Source organism: Mirounga angustirostris, unplaced genomic scaffold (assembly GCF_029215605.1).
Source record: "Mirounga angustirostris isolate CCGP_5_RB_7025 unplaced genomic scaffold, mMirAng1.0.hap1 SCAF_1, whole genome shotgun sequence".
Lineage (NCBI taxonomy): Eukaryota > Metazoa > Chordata > Mammalia > Carnivora > Phocidae > Mirounga > Mirounga angustirostris.
Window position 1 is genome coordinate 212,990,776 of NW_026991709.1, and position 10,460 is coordinate 213,001,235.

Here is a 10,460-nt window from a genome sequence, read left to right on the forward strand (position 1 = left end):
GCGCTGCACATCCGGGGCCCAGCGCGGCCGAGGGCGAGCGGGCGCGGCGCCCCCCGGCCGGCCCCCGGCCGAGGAAGGAGGCCCTCCTCCCCAGCTTCCCGCGGCCGGGCCTGCCCCGCCCCTGCGGGCGACCCTCTGCGGGGCCCGCCTCCGCACCCACAGTAACCTTTGGCGTCTGCGCTAACTGGAACCTCCCCTGCTCCAGAGCCCTCGCCGGCTCCCCAGCGCCCGCGGGCCGCGCAGCTCCAACTTGCTTGTGTCAAGGCGGGAGACGAGAGGCCAAAAACGAGTGTTGCGGGCGCGCCCGGCTGGCTCCGTCGGGAGAGCGTGCGACTCTGGATGTCGGGGTTGTGAGTTCCAGCCCCACGTTGGGGGGGCGAGTTTACCTTAGAAATAATAATTATTATTTTTAAATTTTAAAAAAGTGTGTGTTCCAGGGCTCATACCCTGAGTTCGTGATTCTCAGGGCAGGAATTAAGAGAAATTTAAGGAAGCACCCCAAATCACTCGAAGTATGTTGATTTTTTTTTAAGGTTTATTTATTTAACAGGGAGAGAGAGAGAACACAAGCAGGGGGAGCAGCAGGCAGAGGGAGAGGGAGAAGCAAGCTCCTGCTGAGCAGAGAGCCCAACGCTGGACTCGATCCCAGAAGGCTGGGATCGTGACCCGAGCTTAAGGCATACGCTTAACCGACTGAGCCACCCAGGTGCCCGTTAGTGTGATTTTTAAAAAAAGAAGAATGCAAGAGAAAAAATCCATGATGATGAAAATATCAGAATTTTTAAGAGTCCAACTCTGCAATTGCGCATGACCTCACTGACATCACCCAAACCCTAATTTTATAGGGTGTTTTTTTTTTAAGATAAGATTTTATTTATTTGTCAGAGAGAGCACGTGCGCCTGAGCACAAGCAGGGGGAGAGGCAGGCAGAGGGAGAAGCAGGCTCAGGCTGAGCAAGGAATCCAATGGGGGACTCGATCCCAGGACTCTGGGATCATGACCTGAGCCAAAGGCGGAGGCTTCACCGACTCAGACACCCAGGCGTCCCTACGGGGTTTGTTTTATTGTTATTACAATTTTTAAATTTCCGAACAGTTTTCAGATTTGCAAGAAATCGCAAAGATAGTACACAGTTTTTCCTAGCCTTCCCCCAGCTGCCCCCAATGATAACGTCTTCCATAAACACCGTGTGTTGTCAAAACCAGGAAAGTGATGTTGGTACAATACGATCCACTCAGGTACAGATGTTTCGATTTCTCCAGTTTTTACATGTACTTTTTGGTGGTGGTGAAATCTGATCACACGTGTAGATTCTTGCCACTATCATGGTTCTAATGGTTTAAGGTGCGATTGTGATATTATGGCTGTTTTATTTATTTATTTATTTATTTATTTATTTATTTATTTTTTAAAGATTTTATTTATTTATTTGACAGAGACAGAGACAGCGAGAGCAGGAACACAAGCAGGGGGAGTGGGAGAGGGAGAAGCAGGCCTCCCGCCGAGCAGGGAGCCCGATGTGGGACTCGATCCCAGGACCCTGGGACCATGACCTGAGCTGAAGGCAGTCGCTTAACCAACTGAGCCACCCAGGCGCCCGATATTATGGCTGTTTTAAAAAGGCTCTGTAAAGGGGCGCCTGGGTGGCTCAGTCAGAGATGAGAAGCAGCCTGACTTTGGCAGAGGCAGAAACTTAACCCAGGTTTGACCCACTCCAAGACCACAGTCAAACTGCGGCAGACTCTTCCATGAGATATTTTTTTTAAAGATTTACTTATTTGAGAGAGAGAGCACACAGGCGTGTGCATGCACATGGGGGAGGGTGGGGCAGAGGGAGAGGGAGAGAGGATCCAAGCCGACTCTGTGCTGAGTGTGGAGCCTGACACAGGGCTCCATCTCACAATCCGGAGATCACTACCTGAACCCAGACCAAGAGTCGGATGCTTAATGGACTGGGCCACCCAGGCGCCCGGCCCGCCATGAGATACTGAGTAATAATCTCTCCATATATTGAGCACCTGCTATATACCAATGTTTTGGGTCAGGGGTCCGCAAATGGTTTCCATAAAGGTTGAGATAAGAAATATTTTTGGCGGGACACCTGGGCGGCTCAGTCGTTAAGTGTCTGCCTTCGGCTCAGGTCATGATCTCAGGGTCCTGGGATCGAGCCCCGCATCGGGCTCCCTGCTCCGCGGGAAGCCTGCTTCTCCCTCTCCCACTCCCCCTGCTTGTATTCCCTCTCTTGCTGTGTCTCTCTCTGTCAAATAAATAAATAAAATCTTTAAAAAAAAAAAAGTGCTAAGCACTGCCCCCCCCCCCAAAAGAAATATCTTTGGCTTTGCAGGACACATACAGTGTTTCTAGCAACTGCTCAACTTTGCCATCATGGGGCAGAAGCCGTGGACTATATGCAAACTAACAGGCATAGTTATGTGCCAATAAAACTTTATAAATACTGGTATCTGTATTTTATAACTTTGTCATGTGTTATGAAATATTCTCCTGTTTTGTTTAAACATTAAAAGATAGAACATCTTTAGGGGCGCCTGGGTGGCTCAGTCAGTTAAACGTCTGTCTTCGGCTCAGGTCATGATCTCAGGGTCCTGGGATCGAGCCCTGCATCAGGCTTCTTGCTCAGCGGGGAGTCTGCTTCTCCCTCTCCCTCTGCCTGCCGCTCCCCCTGCTTGTGCTGTCTCTCTCTCTGACAAATAATAAAATCTTTAAAAAAATAAATAAAATCTTAAATAAAAAATAAAAGATAAACCATCTTTAGCTCAAGGGCTATACAAAAACAGTTGTGAGGCTAGATTTGGCTCTTCCTCCCTCTCTCCCTCTCTCTCCTTCCGTTCTGTTTTCTTTCTTAATTTCCAATTGTGATAAAATACACAAAACATAAAATGTGCCATCTTGGGGCACTTGGGTGGCTCAGTCGGTTAGGCATCTGACTCTTGATTTTGGTTCGGGTCGTGGTCTCCCGGGTTGTGGGATTGAGCCCCACGGCAGGCTCCACACTCAGTGGGGCATCTGCTTGGGGATTCTCTCACTCTGCCCCTACCCCCACTCGCTCTATCACTCTCTCTCTCTCTAAAATAAAATAAATCTTTAAAAACTGTACCATCTTGGGGCACCTGGGTGGCTCAGTCGTTGGGCGTCTGCCTTGGGCTCAGGTCATGGTCCCAGGGTCCTGGGATCAAGCCCCACATCGGGCTCCCTGCTCCGCGGGAAGCCTGCTTCTCCCTCTCCCACTCCCCCTGCTTGTGTTCCCTCTCTCGCTGTGTCTCTCTCTGTCAAATAAATAGAATCTTTTAAAACAAAACAAAACAAAAAACTGTACCATCTTAACCATTTTAAAGTGCACAGCTCAGCGGCATGAAGCACATTCATGCTGTTGTGCAGCCACCCCCACCCTGTCTCCAGAACTTTCCATCTCCCCACACAAAGACTGTCCCCGTGAAGCACGGTCTCCCCACCCCCTGCCCAGCCCTGGCTCCCACCATCTCCTATTTGTCTCTGTGGACGGGACTCCTCTGGGGACCTCCTGGGAGTGGATTCATACAGTGTTTGTCCTTATGAGTCTGGCTTATTTTGATGAGCATGATGTCCTCCACGTTGTAGCAGGTGTCAGAATGTCCTTCGTTTTTCAGGCTGCATCATCTTCTGTCGTATGGATGGGCCACGTTTTGTTTATCTGCTCATCCATCGATGGATGCTTCCACCCCTTGGCCGTTCTGAATAATTCTGCTATGAACGCTGGGTGTACAAATAGCTCTTTGAGAACATGCTTTCAACTCTTTTGGGTAAATACCCAGAAGTGGAATTGCTGGGTCATGTGGTAGTTCTATGTTTAACTTTTTAAGGAACTGCCATACTGTTTTGTACAGTGGCTGGTGCATTTTCTGTTCCTGCCAATACTACACAAGAGTTCCGATTTCTCCACTCTCCCAACAACACTTGTTATTTCTGTTTTTTTGTTTTGTTTTAACAATAGCCATCCTAATGGGTGTGAAGTCGTTAGTATCTCATTGGAGTTTTGATTTGCATTTCCTAAGAAATCATGCTCAGGATGCTCATTTCTTCATGCAATTATTGGCCATGTGTATATCTTCTTTGCAGAAATGTCTATTCAAGGGGCGCCTGGGGGGCTCAGTTGGTGAAGCATCTACCTTCAGCTCAGGTCATGATCCCGGGGTCCTGAGATTGAGTCCTGCATCGGGCTCCTTGCTTGGCAGGGAGCCCGCTTCTCCCTCTCCCTCTGCCTGCCGCTCCCCCTGCTTGTGCTCTCTCTTTCTCTATCCCTCTCTCTGTCAGGTAAATAAATAAAATCTTAAAAAAAAAAAAAAAAAAAGAAATGTCTATTCAAGTCTTTTGCACCCCCTGCCTTCTTTTAATTGGGTTGTTTGTGTTTTGTGTTGTTGAGCTATAGGAATTCTTTATATATTGTGGCCATTAACCCCACATCAGATATATGATTTACAAATGTTTTCTCCTATTCCGTGGGTGCCTGACTTAATATTATTAAGATGTCAAAAACTACCCAAAGCGATCGGTCAACAAATTCAATGCAATCCACATTAAAATCCCAATCACGGGCGCCTGGGTGGCTCAGTTGGTTAAGCGACTGCCTTCGGCTCAGGTCATGATCCTGGAGTCCCGGGATCGAGTACCGCATCGGGCTCCCTGCTCAGCGGGGGGTCTGCTTGTCCCTCTGACCCTCTTCCCTCTCTTGCTATTTGTCTCTCATTCTCTCTCTCTCAAATAAATAAATAAAATCTTAAAAAAAAAAAATCCCAATCACTTTTTTTGCAAAGATAGAAAAATCCATCCTAAAATTCATATTGAATCTCAAGGGAGCCCCAAATAGCCAATACAATTTTGGGGAAAAAAAAAGAACGAATCTGAGGACTCACATTTCCTGATTTGAAAATGTTCTATAAAGCTATGTGATTAAGACAGTGTGGTGCTGGCCTCTGCACAGACATATTGACCAACAGAATAGAATTGAGAGTAAAGTTTATGTTATGTATATTTTACTACTTTTTTAGGTATAAAAAAGACAAAAATTGGGTGCCTGTGTGGCTCAGTTGGTTAAGCATCTGCCTTCTGCTCAGGTCATGATCCCAGGGTCTTGGGATTGAGTCCCTAATCAGCCTCCCTGCTCAGCAGGGTGTCTGCTTCTCCTTCTCCCTCCGACCCTCCCCCCTGCTCGTGCCCTCTCTCTATCTCTCAAATAAATAGATAAAATCATTTTAAAAAAATTATCAGGGCGCCCGGGTGGCACAGTTGTTTAAGCCTCTGACTCTTGGTTTCGGTTCAAGTCATGATCTCAGGGTCGTGAGATTGAGCCCCGCCTTGGGCTCACACTTAGCAAGGAGTCTGCTTGAGACTTTCTTGCCCTCTCCCTCTGTCCCTCCCCACCCTTGCATGGGTGTACGCTCACTCTCTCTCGTTCTCAAATAAGTAATCTTTGACTGCCTTTTTTTATTAGGGACAAAATGTTCAAAAGAAGCAAGGCCCCAGTCCTCTATTCCTGAAACCCATTGCTTCCCCAGTCGATCTTTGTGATTGCTTCATCTCTTGCCTTTTCTATCTGTCCTAGGTTTTTAGTATTTTATTTTATTTTTTAAAGATTTTGTTTATTTGTTGGGGCACCTGGGTGGCTCAGTCGTTAAGCGTCTGCCTTCAGCTCAGGTCATGATCCCGGGGTCCTGGGATCGAGTCCTGCATCGGGCTCCCTGCTCGGGGGGAAGCCTGCTTCTCCATCTCCCACTCCCCCTGCTTGTGTTCCTTCTCTCGCTGTCTCTCTCTCTCTGTCAAATGAATAAAATCTTTAAAAAAAAAAAGGTTTTAAGGGCGCCTCGGTGGCTCAGTTGGTTAAGTGACTGCCTTTGGCTCGGGTCATGATCCTGGAGTCCCTGGATCGAGTCCCACATCGGGCTCCCTGCTCGGCAGGGAGTCTGCTTCGCCCTCTGACCCTCCCCCCTCTCATGTGCTCTCTCCCTCTCATTCTCTCTCTCTCTCAAATAAATAAATAAAATATTAAAAAAAAAAAGTTTTTAGAGAAGGAGAGTGCAAGCAGGGGGAGGAGCAGAGGGTGAGGGAAAGAGTGGGGTAAAGAATCTCAAGCAGACTTCCCGCTGAGCGTGGAGCCCGACCCTGGGCTCAATCTCAGGACACTGAGATCGTGACTGAGCAGAAATCAAGAGTCGGACACTCAACTGACTGAGCCACCCAGGTGCCCCAGTATTTTTTTTTTTTTTAATGGGAACAAAGAGAAGCTGATAATATTTCAAGGAGCCAGTTTGTAGAAGAGCTGAGTTGATTGACTTTCTGGAAAAGGAATCTTCCCCAGAAAATAACAATAACGAAGACAGCGATAATAATAATAATACTGGCTAATATTTACTAGATGCTGAGTCCTGTTTTATGCACCTCACATATGTTATCACTCTACCCACGTGGAAATCACATGGAATGGGCACTTTTATTGGTTCCAATTTACAGCTGAGAAAATGGAGGTCATGAGTGATTAAATGACATGCCAGGGTCACTCTAAGAAAATAAATGCATAAAAAGGTATGCACCTGAATATTTGTGGCCGGGCTATTCACACCTGGGACCATCTGGAAATAACTTACATGCTCAGCCATAGCAGATCGGTTTGCTAAATTACATTGCTATTTACCTGGTGGAAGAGCATGGCTCCGGGGCTGTTATCCTGGATTTGAATACCAAGTTTAGGACCTGTGCTCTGTGTGACCTTGGGCAGGTTACTTAACTTGTCAGAGCCTCATTTTCTTCAGCCATGAAAGAGGAAGGAAATAATGTATCGGTTGTGTGCAGCTGTGTAACAAATGACCCCCAAATTTGGCAGCTTAAGATAACAGTTGATATTTGTCATCCTACCCAGTTTCTGTGGGTCAGAAATTTGGGGGCAACTTAGGTGGTTCTGGCTTGGGTTTCTCATGAGGTTGTAGATGGCATGTTGGACAGAGCTGCTATCATCTGAAGGCTTAACTGGGGTTGAAAGTTCTGCTTGCAAGGTAGTTCGATCATATGGCTGTTGGTGGGAAGCCTCAGTTCTTCACCACGTGGATCTATGCCTGAGTGTCTTCATGACATGGTGGCTGGCTTCCCAGATGGGGGAGCCAGAGCAAGGAGGGACCCATGCCATCTTGCCTCACTGAGCCTTGGAAGTCACTCTGCACCATCATCATACTATTCCATTGGCAACAAAGCTCAGCCCTGTTCAGTGTGAGTGAGGGCTGCTGAAAGGCAGGCATGGATGCCCTGGAGTGAGGATTGCTTTGACCATCTCAGAGGCTGGCCACTGCAAACAGCATCTGTTTCCTGGGTCACCATAGGGCCACCTCACCCAGTGCCTGGCACCCAGTAAGTGTTCTAGAATTGTGATGCATTATTATTATTATTATTATTATTATTTTAAATCAGAGAGAGAGAGAGTGAACACAAGCAGGGGGAGTGGGAGAGGGAGAAGTAGGCTCCCCACTGAGCAAGGGGCCCAGTGCAGGACTCGATCCCAGGACCTTCGGATCAGGACCTGAGCCAAAGGCAACTGCTTAACTGGCTGAGCCACCCAGGCATCCCGAATTGTGATGTATTATTACACCACTAATTGAGAAAGGACAAAATAATCTCAAGGACATTATGCTGAGTGGGGGGCAATAAGCCAATCTCAAGATGTTATGTTCCCTGATTCCATTTATACAACATTCTCGAATTGACAAAATTAGAGAGCTGGAACAAAGATCAGTGGTTTCCAGGCATAATGGTTGGGCCATGGGGAGTGGATTAGGGGAGACAGTAAAGGGATAGCACAAGGAAGACATTCGGAGCAATGGACTAGTTCTGTATTTTGATGACCGTAGTTGTTATGTGAATCTACACTTAAATGGCACCAACCTGACACACATTATACCAATACTTTCCTGGCTTTGACACTGTACCATAGTTACCTAAGAAGGAACTTGGGCGGGAACTAGGTGAAGGGTACAGGGAACCTCTCTACTATCTTTGCAACCTCCTAGGAATCCATAATTATTTCAAAATAAAAAGTTAAAAAAAAAGATCTTATTTATTTATTTGACAAGAGATACACAGCAAGAGAGGGAACACAAGCAGGGGGAGTGGGAGAGGGAGAAGCAGGCTCCCCGCTGAGCAGGGAGCCCGACGCGGGGCTCGATCCCAGGACCCTGGGATCATGACCTGAGCCGAAGGCAGACGCCTAACGACTGAGCCACCCAGGCGCCCCTCAAAATAAAAAGCTTTTTTAAAAAAGAGCAAAATAGGCTGTTACACAACATGACTTTTAAAAGAAATTCAGGGGCGCCTGGGTGGCTCAGATGATTAAGCGTCTGCCTTCGGCTCATGTAATGATCCCAGGGTCCTGGGATCGAGCCCCGCATCAGGCTCCCTGCTCAGCGGGGAGCCTGCTTCTCCCTCTCCCACTCCCCCTGCTTGTGTTCCCTCTCTTGCTGTGTCTCTCTCTGTCAAATAAATAAATAAAATCTTAAAAAAAAAAAGAAATTCAAATGTGTTTGCGTCTTCCTGTTTTAATCTTACTGAAATTAAGATGCTCCTTACCATCAGTTGTGTGATGTAGATTGATGGATGATGTAATTTCTTTCTCACTAGTACATAAGCCGTGGGAATAATGTCATGCTTACCATGGATGACATCTTGGACTTAGTGGAATGGTTCAGGTCTTCACAACATGATTTTACATGGGGGGAAAGGCAGCTTTCAAAGAGTAATGAGGTGACCGCAATTGGCCAGGCATGTTGCAAGTACAGAAAACCATGAGTTCCTAATGTCACTTCATAAAAGCAGAAAGAGGAAGAAGAAAACTGAGCTACCCCTAGTCACCCTTGGAGGTAACTAGGGCACCCACTCCTATCAAAGCAGGCTTTCAAAGGGAGAGAATTAAGCATTTAATCAGCCTTTACCCTACAAACTTTATTTCAGTGGAATCGAATAGCTCTAGCTGATAAGGGGAAGATTTTTTTTTACAGAATTCCAGCCAATCGATATAGGAATTAGAAAGTCTACGTTTAACATGAGTATCGGATCAGTGTGTTATACACCTGGAACTAATCTGTATGTCAATTACAGCTCAATTTTTGAAAACAGGGAAAAAGGGAAAGCCTTACATTTTGAGGGAATTAGAAAGTTGACATTTTGCAACTGCTAAAGAAATCATTGATTCCAGCAAAGATGATTCATAGTCAAAGCCATCGATGGAAGGATGACTTGACCCTGGAGGGGTTGGGTTGCCATCACCTGGTCATTCACATCAATTTTAGAATCACTCTACTTGGGACATGCAGCATTCTGAACCTTCTGGTATAATGCAATAGGAAGCAAATAGCACCACCTAGCAAGCTTTTTTTTTTTTTTTTTTTGCTCCAAAAGTTGAACCTGAACTCAACCAAGACTCCAGCCTAACTGCCATTTTATCAAGGCTAGACCAGATGGCTAACGGACACGGACGCCCCAAGGAAGCACATTAACACATCTAAGAATATGCAACACTTTTCAGCACAACCGATCCGGTTTCTTCAATGGGGTCATATTTGTAAAAGCAAGCTGGGGGAGGGAGAACGGTTCCAATGAAGAGATTCAAGAGACACAGCAACTAAATTTAACCGTGGACTTTGTTGTTGAGTCCTTTCTGTTATGGGTTCAATTGTGTCTCCCCAAAAGATGTTGGAGTCCTGACCCCCAGGACCTGTGAATGGAGTTTGTTTGGAAGTAGTGTCTTTGCAAATGATCAAGAGAAGATGAGGTCATTACGAAGGGCTCAAGCCCAGTATGACTAGTGTCCTTATAGAAATGGAAGATTTGGACATGTACAGAGGGAAGACAATGTGAGGACACAAGGAGAAGCCCATCTACAAGACAAGGAACACCTGAGGCTACCAGAACTGGGGGAGAGGCATGGGACAGATCCCTTCTTATGGCCTCAGAAGATCCAATACTACCGACACCTTGATCTTGGACTTCTGGACTTCAGAGCTGGGAGACAACAAGTTCCTGTCAGTTAAGACACCCAGTTTGGGATACATTGTTATAGCAGTCCTAGGAAATTGATACACTGTTCAAAAGAAGAAGAAAAACAGTAAAAAGGCATTTTAAATTTATTCATTTGAGAGACAGAGAGAGAGCACGAGTTGGGGGCGGGGAGGAAGAGAAAGAAGCAGACTCCCACTGAGCAGGGAGCCTGATGTGGGGCTCGATCCCAGGACCCCAGGACCCCAGGACCTGGAGATCATGACCCTCAGCCAAAGGCAGATGCTCAACCATCTGAGCCACCCAGGCATCCCTAAAATGACATTTTTTGTAAATTCCATAAATTTTGAATATATTTCATGATAGGACTTATTACAAGCTTGCAAAATCTTGATTGTTGTTGAATAATTGTGACTGATACCAATCCCTTTAAC